We start from the raw sequence: 21,381 nt of genomic DNA, 5'->3' as shown, positions 1-21,381 counted from the left end.
TGAATAAGCCAGGGGTTACTATCTTCTCAAAGTTTAAATTGAATGCGGGGTATTTTTGAAGTTAAAAATATTGTCAGGGGCGCCTGTGTGGCTCAGTCAGTTGAGCGTCTGACTTCGGCTCAGGTCATGATCTCGCGGTTTGTGAGTTTGAGCCCCGCGTCGGGCTCTGTGCTGACAGCTGGGAGCCTGGAGTCTGTCAGATTCTGTGTCTCCCTCTCTCTCTGCCCCTCCACCCCCCCCCCCCCCCCCCGTCAAAACTAAACATTAAAAAAATATATATATTGTCAAATACCACAACGTTTCTTGACAATATGACTATAATAGGGTCTTTGTGAGAAAAAATATAAAAAGAAGTAAACTTTCTACTGGGAGACAAAGAAAATAGGCATTACAATGGGTCTTTAAAATATTTTTTTCTTTTTATTCATTAAATGTTTAATGTTATTCCCCCTTTACTCAGCTTTCTAGCTTCATTTTCCCTCTGGTGGTGTTTGAAATTATTATCATTTTTAAAAGTTTATTTATTCTGAAAGAGAGAGAGAGAGAGAGAGAGAGACTGAGGTAGGGGCAGAAAGAGAAGGAGAGAGAGAATCCCAAGCAGGCTCCACGCTATCAGTGTAGAGCCCAATGTAAAGGCATGAGTGAATGAAAGAACCAATGAATGAGCACTGCCTTTTATGACAAACATGGTAAGACAAAGCTACAAAGAGAATTTTATTATATATAATCACCAGCAAATTGCTCTGGACATTTTTTCCATCTATATTTAACTTTTGTGATTTACCTACATCCAGAACTGTGTACAAACAGCCATACCAAGTATTGTGCAGTGACCAAAAGGAGCCCACTGAAGAATGGATAAGCCAACCTTGGCACATACAGGGGCTGGCATTTAAAAAAATTTTTTTTAAGTTTATTTATTTTGGGAGAGGGAGCAAGAGAGTGAGCACAAGGAGGGGAGAGAAGGAGAGACAGAATCCCAAGCAGGCTCTGTGCCTTCAGTGCCGAGCCCAATGTGGGACTTGAACTCACAAGCTGTGAGATCATGACCCGAGCGGAGCTCAAAGGTCGGATGCTTAACCAACTGAGTCACCCAGTCCCCCCCGGGGCTGGCACTTCTAATACACAGCTTAGACAACAGTAGTGTCAAGGAGAAAAGCTACACCGACCACTGATTGACTACACCGGATGTAAACGTTAACCTCCTTAGAAACTTCTTGGTCAGGCAGCTATAGACCTTAAGTGACTCTTTTTTTTCTACATTAGTCGATATGCTTAGCTTCTACTACATTGTTTCGGGGACTTGGTAGAGATTTTACACCACAAGGAAATAGGCACAAGACCACGCCTGGCCATGAAAGCAGTTTCCAAACGCTCCTTTATGTGCAGGTATTTTGAGAAGCTGGTTATTAAAGTGCTTGAGCTCATGAAGACTGGTTGAGGATATGGTCCTTTTCTCCCTGGTATTCCTCTGCTCCTGGGCAGTTCTCTGCCATACAGTAGTGGGTGTCTTGATGAATTGGAAAACAGATCACAAATCAATCTGATAGTGAATGTACCACCAAAGTTCCAAAACGTCATATGTGAAATCCAAGTTTCTTGGCTCAATAATGTCACTCATTTATCTGCCTTTCTACTTTCCATGAGAGTGTGCCACACAGGGACACCTCTCACTGCAGAGGGGAAAAGGTGGGGAAACAGCACGGGGGCCTCTAGTTTTAGTGGGGGAAGAAAAATGGCTACTGCCTGCTATTGTTCCTCCTTGGTCATACTTCCTTCACCTTTAAAATCATTTTTTCTCTCATTCTCAAATTCTCATTTAATGTCCCTGGTTTTCAAGTATAATCACCTCGGTTAATAAATACCCCAGAGAAACATACAGGGATAGAGCAATGCTACTGTGTGATTACCTGTCTGCTTTAATCCTTGTTTAAGTTACACACACACAGACACACATACACAAACACACACACACCCCACTTTTTAATGAGTATTCACCATTTGAACAAAATATAGTAATATATGGCTTAAAACTAGGGAAGGGAAGAGAGTTTGTCAATTAGAAATTATTTAAATGCTAAAGTTATAATTTCTGAGGTAGAATTTGTAGATGTTTGAAAAGATAAAACACTGCTCTATTCTGAGGAAAGATATTTATTAAGAGAAGGAAGAAAAGAAAGAGGGACAGGAAGGAGAACCAGTTTTCCCAGTCTCTATAATTTAACTAGGCAGTTAAGTTAGTTGGATATTTACATAAAAGTTCCATAGACTATAAAAGTTCCATAGAAGCAGAACCAGATTAGTTAAAGAAACTCCTAAAATACAGACTTAAATTTTAAAAATAGAAATGAACAGAAAATATATATCCAGAGTGTTATTGAACCTAGAGCATTTAGAATAAAACGTTCAAGTGTGAGGAAGCTTATGATTTTCCAGGTATATTAAACTCCTAGGATCCTTTTTGTAGACATAATTGCTACTCATGTTTCACATATTCCATAATTTCATTGTGTGCGCTTGGAAGTAATATATCAATTGAAAAACGAACACACTGGTAAAAACGCCCCTGATTTGAGCTAGTCATTTATTCCCAGTCTCAGGAGAAATACTGGATATTCTTTGAGTTAATAAAGTGTGAAATGACTTTAATGCTTCAAGGGAAAAACAGTATACCAGTCTTGCAAACTGTTTTAGAAAGCGTGGCTTCTCTTATTCTACCCTACATCAGAAAATTCAATTAGTTTATTTCCTTTTTCTCCAAATCCCCTTTCACAGCAAAGAGAAAATGAGGTCCTACAGCAGCAAACTGTTCATCCCTCATAAATCAGTCTCCATGAAAACCAAGAGAGGGTGGTCCTGAAGCTAGATCCTTAGTAGATTTAACATGAATTCATTTGTGATCTGGACACCCAACTATGTTCTAGTGCTAAGAATCTAACTGATGTGGAGAAACCTGCAACCATGAGTTCCATCAGTGTGGCACTCCTGTCTCCAAGCCCGTCAGAGAGCAAGGAGTCCAGCGCAGACTTCTGGTCCCAGTGATACTAGGTGAGGCAGCTTACACAGCCTAGTACTTTCTTCTTACTTCTCAAGAGTCTGCACGTGAAGGCTAGGCAGACCCTCACATTTTCTATTGTAAGCGTACCCAGGTTCCATCCACTAAAAAAGAGAACTAGGATAATGGTTTGGAAACAGAGTTTGCCCATGTAACTGTGCCTAGTTTTGTTTCTCTAAAGCGTCATGGAGAGAAATCTATTTTTGTACAAAAATAAATATTTACTGTAGCTCACAGTTCACAGCCACATTCAGTGTGGAGTGTCCCCTCTCTTTCCCTCTGCTGTCAAACACACACACACACACACACACACCTATACATATACCTACATCCTTTTTGTCTTAGCCTAAAACTCTATCTAGCTCTGCTGTTCTTTTGTTGGGGATTTCATCAAGCATGTTTATATCAACATGCTTGCTGATCCTAGCCACCATCTCACAGTTGTATCCTAGTTACGAGAGCTGAACCAGCTGAGCTGTTAGTTCCCTAATTGCTTCAGCTTTCTCTCCCCTGTCTGTTGGGAAACCACCTAAGCCTACACTAGAAAGAAAAATAAGTGAGGGTGAGTATTAGGTGTGACTATGTGTGTCGTTTGCTTAACGGGCTGACACACATCTTTACTGAGACTTGATGGGACTGAAAGTTACCTCTTTCAAAGAACCCTGGCCTTTCCCATACGCCATATACAAAAATTGATTCAAAATGGATCAAAGACCTAAATGTTAGAGCCCAAACTATAAAACTCTTAGAAGAAAACTATATATAATATAGTTTTATATTTCTATAAAATAATAGAAAATCATGACATTAATTTGGCATTAATTTCTTGGATGTGACACGAAAAGCACAGGCAACAAAAGAAAAAAATAGACAAATTAGACTACATCAAAATGGAAAACTTTTATGAATTAGCAGAGTGGAAAGGCAACCGATGGAATGGGGGAAAACGATCCCTTAAAATATTAAGGAATCAATACCCAGAGGATATAAAGAACTCCTACAAAGCAACAACAAAACCAACCAATTTTAAAATGGGCAAAGGGCTGAATAGGCATTTCTCCAAAGATGATACAAAAATAGCCAATAAGCATATAAAAAGATGCTCCCACATCAGTAATCATTAGGGAAATTCAAATCAAAACCACAAGATACATCACTTCATGCCCACTAAGATAGCTATTATAAAAAAAAAAAGCACCCAGAAAATAAATGTTTGCAAGAATATGGAGAAATTGGAACCCTTTCACATTGCTGATGGGAATGTAAAATTATACAGCTGCTGTGGAAAGCAGTATGGTGGTTCCTCAGAAGCTTAAACATAGGATTAGCATATGACCCACCAATTCCACTACTGGGCATATACCCAAAAGAATTGAAAGAAGGGGTTCAAACAGAGAAAGGTACACCCATGATTAAGGCAGTATTATTCACATAGCTCAAAGGTGAAGATAACCCAAATGTTCACTGATGTATGAATGGGTAAACAAAATGTGGCATATACAGACAACAGAATATTATAAGCCATAAAAAGGAAGGAAATTTTGACACATCCTATAACATGGATGAACCATAATGACGTTATGCTAAGTGAAATAAGCCAGACCCAAAAGGACAAATATTATATAATTCTACTTACATGAGTTACCTAGAATAGTTAAATCCATAGAGACAGAAAAGTAGAAAAGAGCTGGTGGGGAAGGAGGAACGGGAGTTATTGTTTAAGGGGTACAAAGTTTCAGTTTGGAAAGATGAGAAAGTTCTGAAGATGGAGGACAGTGATATTTGTACAATAATGTGAATGTATTTGATGTCTCTGAAATGCACACCGAAAAATGGTTGTTATGCATACCTTACCACCATAAAAAAAAAACAGAGAAGGGAAAAAAGGAGGAAGGAATGCAGATTTTTAAGAGAAAATGGGAAAATGATTAGAAAAATGTTCTAGGTTACACAGCTTTTTCTTCATGTTCACAATTCAAAATGCAAATATATATATATATATATATATATATATATATATATATATATATATATAAACTAATGATACTTTTAACTGTGTGAAATTTAGTCAAAAAATGTCTTTGTTCCAAGGTTAGGATTAGAGCTAGCCTGGGGCGCCTGGGTGGCTGTCAGTTAAGCATCCGACTTCGGCTCAGATCATGATCTCACGGTTTGTGAGTTCGAACCCCGCATCGGGCTCTGTGCTGACTGCTTGGAGCCTGGAGCCTACTTCGGACTCTGTATCTTCCCCTCTCTCTCTGCCCCTCCCCTGCTCGTACTCTTTCTCTCTCTCAAAAATAAACATTAAAAATAATAATAATAATAATAATAATAATAAAGATTAGAGGTAGCCTGAGGTACTATTATAATCTTTTCATGCTTTTAGATTTTGGAGTTTTGTTCCAATGTATATGTAAAAATAATTTTTTTTAGGTGCAAAACAAACCAGTATTTCAAAGTGGCACAAAATCTGAATAGAGAGGAACCCAACAAATATTTGTGAAGCATCTGCTCTATATTGATATGCAAGGGACAGTCTACCTCAGAAAGCAAGATTGACTGGCCAGTGGCAGACTTCTTTGCCAAGCTTGGGCTCAGTCTCCTGAAATTGCTCAGTATCGGTGTCACACAATTTTAACATTTCCGGTAATGGTGAAAGATAGCCAAATATTCATGATGAGCTTAGTTACTCCGGAAACCTTTTTGGCGTGTTCCAAAGTTTGAAAAATCCAATAAAAATCCCTGAACAGCGCAAGTATAGACTTTTCCTGGCCGGGGGGTGGGGGGGTGGCAATTGGTGCCAGTGCGAGGATGAAGATTGGACAGAACTAATCAGTAGAATCTATCACTTTAAAATTCTAGTCATGATTCTGGAAAGCTCTCTGTGAGGTCCACTGACCATTCCTTTGCTTTGGGGGGTGGTCCTCAGCTTTTGGTATTTTATTCATTACTCACGAATTATAGATGTGAGAGCTGAAAGAAAATGTAGAGGCCATGTTGAAGGAGTTTCCCGTTATTTTACTTTTTTACATTAAAAAATGATTAACTTGAAAATTTTTTTCCTAGTATTTAAAATGCAGGGAAAGGGGCGCCTGGGTGGCTCGGTCGGTTGAGCGTCCGACTTCAGCTCAGGTCATGATCTCGCGGTCCGTGAATTCTAGCCCCGCATCAGGCTCTGTGCTGACTGCTCAGAGCCTGGAGCTTGTTTCAGATTCTGTGTCTCTCTCTCTCTCTGCCCCTCCCCTGTTCATGCTCTGTCTCTCTCTGTCTCAAAAATAAATAAATGTTAAAAAAAAAAAAAATGCAGGGAAAGTTTTCTCTCCTAAAGAACAGATGTGCTTTCATTGTTAGATAATGGAAGTTATGCAACACATCGTGTTGTTCACAAATTTAGACTATCTACATACTGAACTTCAAAAAACCACCTCAGATGCTCGTTAGATAGATACAGAGAAGTTGAGCTCCTCACTTCAAAGAAGAAGAAACAGGGGTGCCTGCGTGGCTCCGTTGGTTAGGCATCCACTTCAGCTCAGGCCATGATCTCACAGTTCATGGGGCTGAGCCCCGCGTCGGGCTCTGTGCTGTCAGCTTGGAGCCTGGAGCCTGCTTCAGATTCTGTCTCCCTCTCTCTCTCTCTGCCCCTCTCCGGCTCACGCTCTGTCTCTCTCTTTCTCAAAAATAAATAAACAATAAAAAAATTTTTTTAAATAAATAAGGAAAGAAAGAAAGAAAGAAAGAAAGAAAGAAAGAAAGAAAGGGAAAGAAAGAAAGAAGAAACAGGCCTTGAGAAGTTAAGTGACCTGTCCATGGTTAAGTATTTTTGAGTTTGTTGTTTGTCTGGACTCATCGACTGAATCGGGCTTCATGTAGACAATGAAAAGATTTTCTTTCGTTCTCCTGAAGCACATAGTACAGAAATGAACAAAAGTGGTGACAAGACGTACCAAGTGAATGGATGCAAGCTTCAGAAATGCTATTCCCCCATCAACAGACCCAAGAGATTGAGGTTGGAGCACATGTCAGCTGGATAACATTATCTTCGACTTTAGACCTGATATTGGTTAGGACTTGGCGGGGGTGGGGGGGGTGGGGGTGGGGAGTGGAGGCTGGGAGGAGGGAAGAGGCTTTTATTTCCTGAGCTTCTGTAGAAATATTTATGATTTTAAACCTTCTTAAAGTAACAGAACTCAATCTTTACCCGTGTGCATAAAATGAACATTGTCATAATAATGGGTGAGGAGAGAGGGGAGGGCAAGTTAATTTGAGTCATTTCTGAAAGACAGTTTGACAATATCAAGAGCTTTGCAGTGTTCATTAAAAATAGTTCATTTTCATTAGCCCATGCTTCCATTTATAGAAATTTACCTCAAGAAAATAATCAGACACACAAATGAAATATATAGGTAAGTATGTTCACTACAGTGGTATTTATTATGCAATGAACATAATAGCACCTACTTATACGTGAATGCAGCAAACATAATGTACAATGGTATAGAAATGGCTAAATAAATTATGGCATAGTTGTAGGATAAAATATTTATCTCATGTTCTCAACTATGTGAACCTTGTTAAAAAATATTTAGAAAATATCTGAAATATCTAAAAGAAACAAAAAAGAAGAAATATAATGTTAATTGTGGTTATCAGTGGGTTCTGAGATTATAAGCAATTTCATAGGTTTCCTTTAATGAATATGCTTTTCTAAAAATATCATAATTTTAAAAAAAGTTAGCTCTCCAAGTCCCTGAATTCCGTACACTAAGTCCAGAACCCAGCCTAGAGGACATGAAAGCAAAGGACTTTGGCAGGGGCGGGGAGAAGGGTGCGGCGGGAGAGGGAGGGTGAGGGCTTGGAGGCTGTCGCTGGGTATATCGGTGTCACCAGCAGCTCCTCCCTGATATACAAGGATTGGAGCTTTGTGAGGGTTGTGGCTGTGGCTTCGGAGGGTCTGTCCAAGGTTTAGCCTCTTTCATGCTCCCTGTCCCTGCTATAGCATACATAGGACTGTCACCCACATAATACTAATACCTTCTATCTGTAGAGAATTATGTCCTTGTCAGAGTGCATTTACATGGGTTGTAATTCACCACATTGCCAAGATTTGGAGAGTCTGACATGACAGTTATTTTTACCTTCTATGAAGGTAAAGAAACAGCAATTAGAGACAGCGGGAGGGTTGTTCAAGAACACACAAGTGTCTTTTCTAGCTTGTGCAAAGGACCCTTCCTTGTGTCCAACACTTTTGGAAGACAACTCTGATAAGATACCCTTCACCTCTTTTTTTGGGTGGTATAAGAGGCAATTTATAAGCAATACATAATTATTCCTGTCTTTTAATGCCAAAGATGCTCACACATACAGATAGCAGTAGTAATTTTTCCTCCTTAGGTCACAAAGATGTAAACTAAACAAAGAAATAAGGACTTATATTGTGGGTTTAAAATGACTTACCATGTTATATAAACCACCAAGGTTGTTATAACAAACACACACCGGGTACATATTGTCTGAGCAGCAGATATCTTGGTTGATAGGAATGAAAATTTAAGGTTTTATTTAAGTGAAGAAGAAAAGGACATTGGGAATGTACTCACCAAAACCCCACTAATTTGGTTTGTCTGGTCCTTTTATAGGATGTAGAACAAGAATATACAGGGAAATTCAGGCAGCTTGCTTGGGATTTTTCAGTTCAATTTTTGGCATGCCCTTTGAAGCAAATCCTAAGGGGTAAAAAAAAAAAAAAATTGCTAGAAATGTCTTCTATTTAAATATCATTTTCATAAGTGGGTTAAAAATGTGAGGCCATTTTCTTTTTTTTATTTTTTCTTTTTTAAAAAAATGTTTATTTATTTTAGAGAGAGAGAGTGAGAGAGAGAGCACAGCAGAGGAGGGGCAGACAAAGAGAGGGAGACACAAGATCCAAAGCAGGCTCCAGGCTCTGAACTGTCTGCATAGAACCCAATGTGGGGCTTGAACTCACGAACTGTGACATCATGTCCTGAGCCGAAGTTGGACGCTTAACCGACTGAGCCACCCAGGTGCCCCATGGGCCATTTTCTTGAAAGAAAGAAAGAAAGAAAGAAAGAAAGAAAGAAAGGAAGGAAGGAAGGAAGAAACTACCATTACTCTGTCGTGTTCTCTACAAACCAAGAAACATAACCATTTATTCTTCCTCCTATTCTTGAAGAAACGGGGACCAGTAATAAGAAACTGTCCAACTTCTTCCATTTTTTGTATGTTTCCCTCTGGCTTTGTTGGAGCATCCATGACTTCAAGATGAACAATACAATGTTTAGGAAGAAACACAGATATAACCTATATTTTAAGCTTACAGGCTCTTAAAAAGAAGAGATTGGTGTCCTTTATGGAGATGATAACTTCTAGCTGATGGGCTGCCTCTCCCCACTTGGGGGCTTATGCCACACATCATGAATGGGTCATTGCCCTCCTTCCTGCTGAATCCAGGCAGTGTCTCAAAAACCACTGAAACAAGAACTCTAGCCATTCACTACCAACTGATTAGAGTTGCTATGAAGGCAACTTGCTATTCTGCCCTAAGTGCATAGTACAGGATTTGGGGTCCTAGGATAATCTTGAAAGTCATAATACAGAAAACATTCAAATTAAAGAGAGTTGAGTTCAAGATAAGGATATTTCAGATGAGACATCAAAATATATACTGAGCACAAAACTTTTACCTTACTTCACATCTAAAAATAGAAAGTTTGCTCCCCTGAAGAAAATTAAGGGAGTTGGATTACCAGTAGTTCGCTTTGTGTTTTCGTTTCTGTTTTAAGATGTAGCACCCTTTCTTCCACCAAAAATTTACCTGGATGCAAAAACAGAATTGATAAAACAGGAAGCTGGCTGAAGTGGAAATAATGGATGGTATAGGGAGAGATCCCCATCCATTCTGCTCTGTTGTCCCCATAGGACCTGTAGGACTACAGAGGGCACAGTTTGGAACCCGCCAATTAAATGGCCCTTAAAGTCAGTTACAGTTCCAAATTATTCTGCCTTGACTATATTATACATTGTAAAGACTAGCAAAAAGCTTTCCATGAGATCCATAACCTTATGGGAATACAAGTAATAAAACTAAGCCATGAGCTAGTTTTCATCCTTATTATCAATGATCTATGAAAGAAAAGAAAAGAAAGGCCACACTCTCAAGTGAATCATAGAGTAATAGCTGTTAAAATATTTAGTTGTCAAAGCATATAATCCTTACCCAAATCTGTGAGGACAATTTTCTAGATGCTTTATCCTGGATAATACCTAATGATCAACATCACAGTACTGGATAAATAAGAATAAATGTGCAATTACAAAGTGTGTCCTGAAATTAATTCTACCGTGTTGAGGCAACAGAATAAATTCAGTCTCCTGAACTGTTCATGTCTTAACTAAGTGATTCCGGACAAATTTATTCAACTTTTTTGAGCCTCAGTTTCCTTATCCATAAAGTGGAGATTTTATGGAGAACAAGGGATTGTATGAGAACAGAGGAAGGACTGCATGAAAAATACAGAATATAAAGTACCATTCCTGGTGCATATTATTTATGCAGAATTGTGAGTTTTCTATTACAGCAAAATTTCCTCCTTTAAAAAATAATGTCATGTTAATGGACATGTTAATGAACAATTCACACTCTGTGAATTGAAATCAAATTATTAACATATAAATGAAATTGTAGGCTTTAAATAGTTTGTGTTATATATTAATGAGTAAAAGAAAAGAAGGATTTTTAATGTGCCTGTCAAGGCTATTCAAATAACAGAATATTTCTCCAAAAGAAAATACTTACGCTCAATTGTTTATTTCCAGAAAAATCTGATTTTCCAGACTGACTCCAAACACAACCCATTTCATAAAAATTTTAATATTGTTTTACAAAACTCTTCAAGCAAAACCCACATGTCACTTTTGTTCTGTGGCTTCACGTTCCTCCTGACACAATACTGACTACCTTAGGGCATCCAGTTTGAAAAGTCCATCTCTGGTACAATTCCTGGATTTTATTTATTTATTTATTTACTTTATACATTAAAAAAAATTTTTTTTAATGTTTACTTAGTTTTGAGAGAGAGAGAGAGGGAGTGGGAATATGAGCGGGGAAGGGTAGAGAGAGAGGGAGACACAGAATCCAAAGCAGGCTCCAGGTCTGAGCTGTCAGCACACAGCCCAACGTGGGGCTCGAATTCATGAACTGTGAGATCATGACCTGAGCAGAAGTCAGACACTTAACCGACTGAACCACCCAGGCACCCTATATTTTTTAAAATGCTTATTTTTGAGAGAGAGAGCGAGTGAGCACACGAGCAGGAGAGGTGCAGAGAGACAGGCAGAAGATAAGAAGCAGGCTCCATGCTGACAGTGGAGAGCCAGATGTGGGGCTCAAACTCATGAACTGTGAGATCATGATCTGAGCCGAAGTCAGACACCTAACCGAATGAGCCACCCAGACGTCCCCAGTTGCCGGATTTTAGTGTGGAGGCAACTATCTTACTGAAGGTCACATAACTATGTATATTAATAAGATTTGCGAGGCAGTTCCTAGAGAAGAGAAATGGTTTCCAGACATTAACTGGGTTAATTAATTCACTTCAACCTCCTCACCCACTCCTCATTCTATGAAACAGCTATGGATACTGCTTTCTATATCATGGAGTTTTTGTGAAGACCTAATGGGGAAATCTTCCTAGATTCCACAAAGGAAAGCTATTCGGAGCAGAACGCTTGTTTTGTTTTCATCTGGGTGGGGGAGGGGAGGCCTGTGAATCTTAGAGTTGCTGCTTCCTCTTCAACAATGGCGGGACTGAGGGCAAATGTTTGCTGGATTTATGATGCCTGTGGCACCATCTCTGTTCACACTGATTTTTACCCTTTCTTCTTTATCTTGTCATACCGTGGGCAGTTTTGAAAGCTTTTCCAAACCCACTTTCAGAATTATGAATACATAAAAGTAATAAATGTATTTTTCCCCCAAAAGACACCCCAGTCTAATATCAAGTGCCTTGTCACGTTCTGCTTCTTAACCCCATTAGAAACCTAAACAAAATTTCTCATCCTTTCTGAAGATAAACCAGTTGTCTATACTCAGGGGTGTTAGTACATGGGCTTAAAGCTACCAGGAGACCACGAGGGCAAGAGTTAGGTAAGAGTTCAGATAACAGAATCCTCACTCTGCCACTAGCAGGGTTTGACCACGGGCACGCCACTTAACTCTCTGGGCCTCAACATCCTCACCCGTGTACTGAAGCGGACACAAACACCTCACGTGAGAGTTGCTATAAGGTAAAATAAGACACTTCATGTGAAAGCATCTTGTAAACGGTCAACCGTCATCTCCTGCCTGGACATTATCCTTCCAACTGACTGTTTTATACACTCTGGACCACTGCAATCAATCTAGCTCTCACAGCAAGCAAAGTGATATTTAAAAAAAAAGAAAAAGGAAAGAAAGACAAAAAACCACAGGGGCACCTGGCTGGCTCAGGTGGAAGAGCAGGTGACTCATGATCTCTCAGGGTCATGAGTTCAAGCCCCATGTTCGGTGTAGAGATTACTTAAATAAAAAAAATAAACCTCAACAAAACAAAACAAAACAAAACATAATTTGAGCATGTCTTGTCACCCTCCTGCTTGAACCTCTACCCTCTCTTAGAATATGCCCATAGAATAAAGTCAATATCCTTAGGAAGGCCTATAACGAAGACTTTGGCTCCTCTTCCAACCTCATCTTGGGTCGTTTTCCTCCTTATACGTGCTGTTCCCGACGCTTCAATCCTCCTCACCAGTCCCCCTACCCAGCCAGCTTGTTCTCATCCTTAACTTCACTCCTCAGAAGCCATCTTTAGATCCCAAGATATATTTCCACAACATCACACAATCTCTCACTGTAGTCCTCATAATACTAAATCATAGGAGGCTGCCATTTTGAAGGACAAAAACAATAGAACCTTGGCAAATTTATATGCTTTTACCTTAAAACAACGGGTATAATAATGGCCTTCTTCCCTGTCAGTTGTAAACTTTGCCAGGGCAGAATCCACCACTATAATCCCAGTGCCTCACAACTAATCTTAGCACACAGTAGGTGTTTAACTGTGTAATTAGTGTGTGAGATGTTGTTACTACCTTTTTCATGCTAAGCACATAATTTGTATCTTGTCATTGGTAGTAAAAACCATGATTTTATTCAAATGCTACTTCTATGTTCTATAGGAATAAAATGAAGAAATGGAATGAAAAAAATTATTTTTTAAGATTGCCATTTCTGGCATTTCAGGCACACACGGATTCTAATATGTACAATATGCATCATGAGGGATAGAATTTAGCCCACTGGTGTGATGTCATTTATGGATTTGTGTTTTTTTCACTCAAATGTTTCTCACCAAAGGGCAGAATGAAAACAATTCTCAAAGGAAAGCAGATGATTTGGATTTATTTCTTTTTACAGCTTTTGCCACATGATAGCAAACAGCTAGAGAGAAAAGGATAGCATCTAAAAGAGAGCTAGACTTGAAACTGAGGAATTTTAAAATACACGTCCCCACGATATTCAAAAGGAATGCATCCTACAATCTTCCCAGATCAACTTATCTAACTATATCATAGCTTACATCTCTCATGAAATGAACAGAGCAAAGATCAATCTGAACCAAAGTTGGATGACGTATGGGGTAGGCGAGGCTTATTCACGAGCTATGCTACTTAACAATATTAATAATGTTAATAACAGTTAACATTCATTAAGTGCTTATTATGCACCAGGTACTGTGCTAAGCATTTTGTGTACACTGTCTTCTTTAATTACTACTGCAACCCCATGAAACAAATTCTCTGGTTACAGTCATCCTGGAGATGAGGGAACTAAGACACAGGGAGACTGCCCATCGGTGAAGGTCCCTTAGCTGTAAGTGCTGAATCTGGAATTCAAACCCAAGAGGTCTGAGATCAGAATCTGCACTCTTAATTATTCTGCTCCATGGAAGAATCCAATTCCAACCGCATCCTAGTCTGGGAGAGGAGACAATTAAAATTTGTGCTGTAACAAAAATGACATTATATATATTTATATTGCAGCTTCAGAGTCATCTATGAGTCAAAACTGTGAAGGGAAAACCGTGATTTGTCAAAGCCAACTGTCTAAGAATTTTTTCAAGAGTTCCAATATTCCAATATTCAACTTTAAACAGTAAAAGATATATTCAACCTGGGTTAGAAATAAGGATAGAAGTGTAGAGTTTTGGGATGAAGAGGAGAGAATGCCAGATACTCATAAATATCATGGGCTCAAAAAACCTGGTTCTCCAATGTGCTCCCTAGATTCTTGAAAGGCTGTTATGCTTTTTGGAAGCATAACACGTTGGAAAGTTTTTGAGAAACCAGAGACTCCAGGAAAGGAATCAATAGCCTGCAATTTCACTTTCTCAGTGGACAATCTCTAATCTGACTGTTCTTTCTTGCTAACATTTAAAAAAATTATCTACCTCTTTTAGTAGCAAAGAAAATGAACACACTAACATTCACACCATGGAAATATGATTTTTAAAATAAATACAAATTACTAATTCTTTATGTATGATTCATGGGTGGTGGTTATTGAGATTTCACTCCCCAGCCCCCTCCGTCTTTGTGCATTGACATTTGACCCTTTTTATAATATGCACCTTGCACCAGTGAAACTTAAGGCACCAGCTAGTTACTCATTAAACTTGGGTGCCAAGGGCTGACTTGTACAAATTACGCTGTTAACTGCCCAGTCTGGCCTGTGTGTAGAAGTGGAAAAAAGCAATCATCATAGCTGTGAATATCTGTCATATCGGCAGAATTGAACTACAAATTGCAGCAATTCGTGCCTGACCTCTGGTCTGTGAAGTAAGTCTAAACCTTTGAACCTCAGCTTGGAACTGAGAAACAGCATTTACTTGTACTGGGGAAGATGGCTAGCAAGTATTCTCTGCTGTGAATAGTTATTCTCTGCTGTGAATAGTTAACTCTGTGACTGTAGGTCGACCCACATCCCATCGACCTCCCCTACAGAGTCAACCTGCGTAAGGGACTCGGAGGGAGATCTTGAGAGTAGACTTCTTATCCAATGGCATTTTGAACAAATCTAATAAAAGTAGAAAGTTTCAGGATGCAAATTTTGTGAATAAATACATAAAAACAAAAGGGAGGAATCTGAGATCACTTAAATTATCGGGCATTTATACTATGTACACTAAAAAAAATTCTCTTTATAAAGGTTTTAATACTTAAAACTTTTTACCAAACAGTGCCATCTCTTGTATGTTAAATTAAAAAAATATATATATTATCAAATTTCTATACAAAATACAAACCCGTATTAAACCATCTCTGGGAAAAAGCAATCATGAGAAATCAGTTATACTTTTCTTTGAACCCAAACTTTGCTTCTGATACTAAACATTAGATGAAGAGGAATGAGTAAGTATAATAACGTACGTTTCTAATACATTTTGTCATAACACGATTCAGCACATTTTATTCATTAAGAGGAAGGTTTTTCTTTTGAGAGTTAGCTTCAAATGCTGTTGTTCAAGTTGCTCTATTGCCAGGTAGAAAGCAGCAAATAAAGACTGTATTTCTCTGGTTTCTTTGAGTTCCTATTAGAACAAATCTCATATAGCACATAAAATAAAACCAAACTATTCTTTATAATGAAAGTGAAACTTATTTGTAGTTTTTAAAGCACACAACGTCCACTTAACTAAGTCCATTTCATAACCAATACTACTGGTTTGGAACAATGGTGCTGCAAGAGAAGTCTTCTTATACCAGACCTTTTTCCAAAGAGGAAACATCACTATTGCTAACTTTATGTAGCAACTATCATAATGCTAATCCCACCTATTTTTCTTATTTTTCATTATCACATACCTTAAAATCACAAATCTCTAAAGACTTACTAAAATGACTTTGGAAAACAAAGGTGGACACTATTGATAAATTCCTGCTATTTGATCCCATAGTTTAACTAGCAGCAATCTATGAAAATATCACTTTGTGAAGACCTTAGCTTTTTCAAGTGTGCAAAGTGAAGATCTACTGGAAGAACTGATTTTTAAAAATGTTTATAACTTAAGAATTTTGGGTTTGCTGCTGGTAAGGCAAACTGTGCACTATTTGAAACTACTACCAAGTTCCAATTTTTTTTTTTTTTTTTTTTTTTTTTTGCCTTCGATTAAAAAAAGGGAACATTTGTTTATTTGACCTGATCTAAATTACTGGAACCAAACACAACCATCTCATCCTCTCTTCCAATTAAAACAAATAAGGTGTCCCCTACCTTTCCAGTCTTGAAATCTGGATGCGACAGGCTAATAGTAACAAAAGCTTTGCTTAAGCAACCCCTGCTCCTGATCCGGGGAACTGCGTAACTCTGTTTTACATGGCACACGTCTCCTCATTGGTCAATGAGCTTTGGCCACTTAAATGCCTTGGGAGTCATTTGCTAAGGGCACCTGGAATGAGCTTTGAGTGGGTGGTACAGAAAGAAGGGAGGTGCAAAAATGGCCAGCTACAGAATGCTCAACAGCAGTCTGAAAACTTAATGAAAAACCCGCTGTCACAAATGGATTCGGGGAAGGCCCAAGAAGACAAAAGCTCCGGCATTTCAGAGAAAAGAAATTTAACTGAAACCTTTACTTACACGCCACTACTGACTAAAAGTAAACACGTGATCTTTGAAATCCACCTTCCTGGAATAAGAGAGGTGCCAGCTATTTTGTACTGCTTGATGCAGACGGGGAAAAACAGTGATTGCTACTTCATCCAGGTTGTTGTGGGATTTAATGAATGGATACTTGTAAGTGCTTAGATACAGGCAAAAGTTACACATGAATTAAACTCTCATTTGATTTTACTTCCAGTTTGGAGCTGGAAATGGATTTACTGGTAAGAAGTGGAGAAAAAATAGAAAGGGCCATAGAAAAAGAAGGGAGTGGTAAAACATGATTCATGTTAATGAAGACAGTTCGTACATAACAACGGGTCAGGGACCTAAAGCACCTAGGCAGAGTAAATACACTCCTTTTCAAGCAGGTCAGAGACGAACCTCATTGAAAGTCTCTCTGGAGGTTGAGTTTGTTAGTCCTGGTGGTTGGGAGAGATCAGGGGAGCAGGGAGCAGAAGGAGGACTGTGGGGAGGGTCCTGAAAGTGAGGTAACATCTGGGACCCAAGGTCTTTCGAACAAGGATTAAAATCAGCTCCACAGCACATAAACAGAGAAATGAATCTATAATTTCAAAACTGTGGTCTCCAGTTTTCCTTTAGTGGTCATGTTAACCTTACTGAATTCTATAAAACCTTAGCAATTTGACGTCACCAAGGTGGGAAGTAAAAAGACCAGACTGACAAGAAAGTTTGAAAATCTGTTTATCTACCTCTTTAAAAAAATAGAAACAGCATTATTACTCCTAAATAATCTAAAACTATCAATAGAGACTAGAAAATATCAGCAGGTTAGTAAAGGGCCAAAATCCAGAACAAGTCTTAGATTATAAAACTAAGTTGACAGGTTCTGAAATGGAGGAAAACTGAGGCAATGTCTCAACAACACTAAGGCAGTGTTTCCAAAAAACTACTGATTTTGGACTAAATTCCTCTTGACTACAAATAAGACCCAGGAAGTCTGCCTTTCATATGAGTATTATACTCAAGAATTTTGATAAATTCTGGGTGTGTGGTATACTTTAAGCAGAGTATTTTTGGTTTGGAGGTTTGGTGTGTGTGTGTGTGTGTGTGTGTGTGTGCGCGCACGCGTGTGTGTGCATATGCCTGTGTGTGCACATGTGCGTGTATGCATTCTTACACCAAACATTATCAAGAACACAAAGACTTAGGAAACAATCCATCTCAAAGAGATACACTTAAAAAGTAAGGCAGTAAGGACAGGGCAGCTGTTCACTGAATACCTGAATGTACTAATTACAATTACACCTGCCTTAAACAAAAAAATAAGCAAATTTTTTCTTGCTTTTACTTTGAAAAAAGTTAATTTTAAAAAATTAGTCAAACATGCACACAGATATTTATGGTCTTTGTAAAAACAATGCACACTAGTTATAACACATTCAAACAATATAGGAAAGTACACAGAGAAAGTAAAAGTCACCAATTCTTCTACAGCCATTGACACTGACTGCTACTAGCATAGTTCTCCATGTAGGCAAATGTATAAAACTGTAAGTCGATGCCATCATAGTAGACACATTGTGCTACATTCACTGTGTTAACTTCTGATATATCCGGCTTGCAACAAGCTTAAGTCGTCCTTGGAGGAGTGATCTTTGTCTCAACCAAGTACCTTTGTTTTCTGAGTAGAGTGACAGCAGGCATATCTAAGGTCCAACACTGTAGAGAATAGAAAAAAAATACACATGCAAAATAGAAGCTTGAGACAAGGCAAGTTCTAAGGTAATTTGGAAAAAGGAACAAGACACGAGACTCAGGTCTGAGAGAACAAGAAGTAGAGCACAGGTGAAGACGTGATATGAAACCAGGAACTATTATGTGGGGCTATTTTAAATATAGGTAGTACCTATTACAGTCCTCTTTACTTGTTACTAGAGCTTTAATTTATCTAGCTTTAATTTATCTAAAGCTGATACAAAGATCAAATGAATGCATATCGGTTTTGTATATCACAGTATATAGTTTCCCAGAAGTAGATTTTTACACTATTTAGAATTGAAATCTTTGCTGAAATTGTTCATTATATTAATGCATGGCTGAATCATAAAAAGAAGAAATTGTCCACACACAGATGCGTGCATTAAAGAACTAGCTTCCATCTGATAAGGTGTCAACCATTGGCACGGAAGCCATATAACTGCATTGGTGGTGTCAGCCATAGCAACTGGCCATGAAGCTAATTAACCAGCATTGAAAAGTAAGCACAGAGAGAGAAGGGCATGCATGTACATATATGAGAGTCCTTCTAAAGAATGCATGTGACACACAGAACTCACTATAAGAAAGGCAGTATTACAGGAAGGATTGATTCCTTCAAGATGGCTCTTAGTTACCACACACACACACAACATCTACAAGGACTTGGCCTCAGTTATGCATTGTTAAAATCCCTTTACCTGACCTATCCTACCACCACTGTAGACCAGAAAATCTTCCTCTACTTTTTTAGAGTGGTTCCTACAAATGTGTATGATAAAAAGCACCATAGGGGCACCTTGGTGGCTCTGTTGGTTGAGCATCTGACTTCGGCTCAAGTCAAGATCTCATGGTTGGTGGGTTTGAGCCCTGGGCTTTGTGCTGACAGCTCTGAGCCTGGAGCCTGCTTCAAATTCTGTGTCTCCCTCTCTCTCTGCCCCTTCCCCGCTTGTGTGTGCTTGCTTTCTCTCTCTCTCTCTCTCTCAAAAATAAATAAACAAAAAAAAATTTTTTTTAAGCCCCATAGTATTCCCTTTTGGTTAATTTGGCAAACAGTCTGTTATGGTATCAACAGGAAGAATTAAATAATAGACAATGCCATATTTGGGATAAAGAGTTTAACTTATCTAGACATTAGAAAAAGCTTTAAATTTAAAATGGTGTCCTCTCAGTACAATTGCTTTAAAGAGTAAAATTATAATAGTAACTAACATGTGTATATTTCTTTCACTCTACCAATATTTGTCAAGTACCTTCTAAGTGTCAGACACTGTTCTAGGTACTAAGGTATTAGCAGTTAACAAAACAGACAAAAATCCTTGCCCTCATGAGCCCTCTAGTTCTATGGGGGAAAAACATTTAATGAATAAATCAGTAAAATATATAGTATGTTAGATTGTGAAAGAGCTAAGGAGAAAAAGCAGGAGGGGAGGAGAATAGGAGTGTGTGTGTGTGTGTGTGTGTGTGTGTGTGTGCATGTGTATGGGGGGGGGGGGTGTCCTGCATGGTTTCTGACTTACAAGTAAAATTTACTATTTATTACTTATAAAATTTAAGCATGTTACTCTATTATATTTCTAGTGGGATACGCTTTAATCTAAGCATATATCTAAACTCATTTAAATTGTATGTCAAGTACTTCCTGTTCACATGGTAGTAACTATTTTTTTTTTAATTTTTTTTTAACGTTTATTTATTTTTGAGACAGAGAGAGACAGAGCATGAATGGGGGAGGGTCAGAGAGAGAGGGAGACACAGAATCTGAAACAGGCTCCAGGCTCTGAGCAGTCAGCACAGAGCCCGACACGGGGCTCAAACCCACATACCGCGAGATCGTGACCTGAGCCGAAGTCGGATGCTTAACCGACTGAGCCACCCAGGCGCCCCTGGTAGTAACTATTTAATGTGGACACAGGAAAGGCAGCAGACATCTTAAATGTAGTAGCTAGGTGCCAGTACACGGTACTGTGGAAAGAAATCCAAGAGGGAATGTAATGCTTTTGGAGGATTGTTTTGAAGTAAAACTAACTTTGCGCTACTTTCTCAGCTTAATGAGAACTTCCAAGAGTTTAAATTGGCCAGGCTGGGCTGCTCGGAGATCTCCACACACCCTCACTCTGGCTCATTCCTACCCCCTTCACCCCCAGATTGCAGATGTGCACGACTGAGTCCCTAACCCTCAGAAATGTTCACTGTGACAGGAACAGTACTCAGAGAGAAGATGACGACAGAGGTAGGAGTGGATCAGGACTGCTCCCTTCTCTTCAGAGTCTAGGGTCCTGCATTGATGGAGTTCATTCAAGAGCCTGTGACATCATACATCATTATGCCTGCCGTAGAGCCTCTCTGTAACTTCTCAGACAACTTGAATGACAGAATTATCCAATAAATTAAATCAAACAGCCCCACCTCATATCCAGCCAACTCCTTCCCTCCCAAGCTTTACTCAAGCAGAGGACATTTCTTTTATTACTTTTACTTTAAACTTGTCACAAAAGCACAGCCACTCTAGTGTTCTCTACTTCCCTGAATGGGCAGTGAACAGCCCATAGACTTCAAGCACCTGTGTTTATTACAGGCAAGAGGACATCTGGTGAGGCAGCCAATGAAGAGGTACAGCAAGGTATGTTGCATTTCCTGTCCAACTTTCACTCAAATTCATCACCTCCATCTGTAATAAAATAACCGTAGCTAACTCCTCTCTATAGCCCTTGCCATATACCAGGCACTGTTGTATGTGTTTCACATGTACTAACATATATGGTCCTGATAAATACATTTTGAGGTTACAGACTAGTATTATCCACATTTTACAGATGAGGACACTAAGGCACAAGAACAAAAAACTTGCCCAAGACAAACAGGTTGGCAACAGTGGAATGAGGATTTGAACCCA

The 21,381-nt window shown here is 38.8% G+C and overlaps 1 protein-coding gene across 3 annotated transcripts in view; it reads right to left on the bottom strand.

Moving 5' to 3' along the window:
• RBM47 (RNA binding motif protein 47) overlaps nucleotides 1-21,381 on the bottom strand; it is a 158,763-nt gene that overhangs the window by 27,366 nt on the left and 110,016 nt on the right. For all 3 annotated transcript variants that reach the window (XM_042936534.1, XM_042936533.1, XM_042936536.1), the window contains one exon: nucleotides 8,653-8,778. The gene's annotated coding sequence lies outside the window, so the exon portion shown is untranslated. The remainder of the gene's footprint in view (nucleotides 1-8,652; nucleotides 8,779-21,381) is intronic.

This window comes from Panthera leo, chromosome B1 (assembly GCF_018350215.1).
Source record: "Panthera leo isolate Ple1 chromosome B1, P.leo_Ple1_pat1.1, whole genome shotgun sequence".
NCBI lineage: Eukaryota > Metazoa > Chordata > Mammalia > Carnivora > Felidae > Panthera > Panthera leo.
This window is presented reverse-complemented; position numbering and strand designations above follow the sequence as displayed.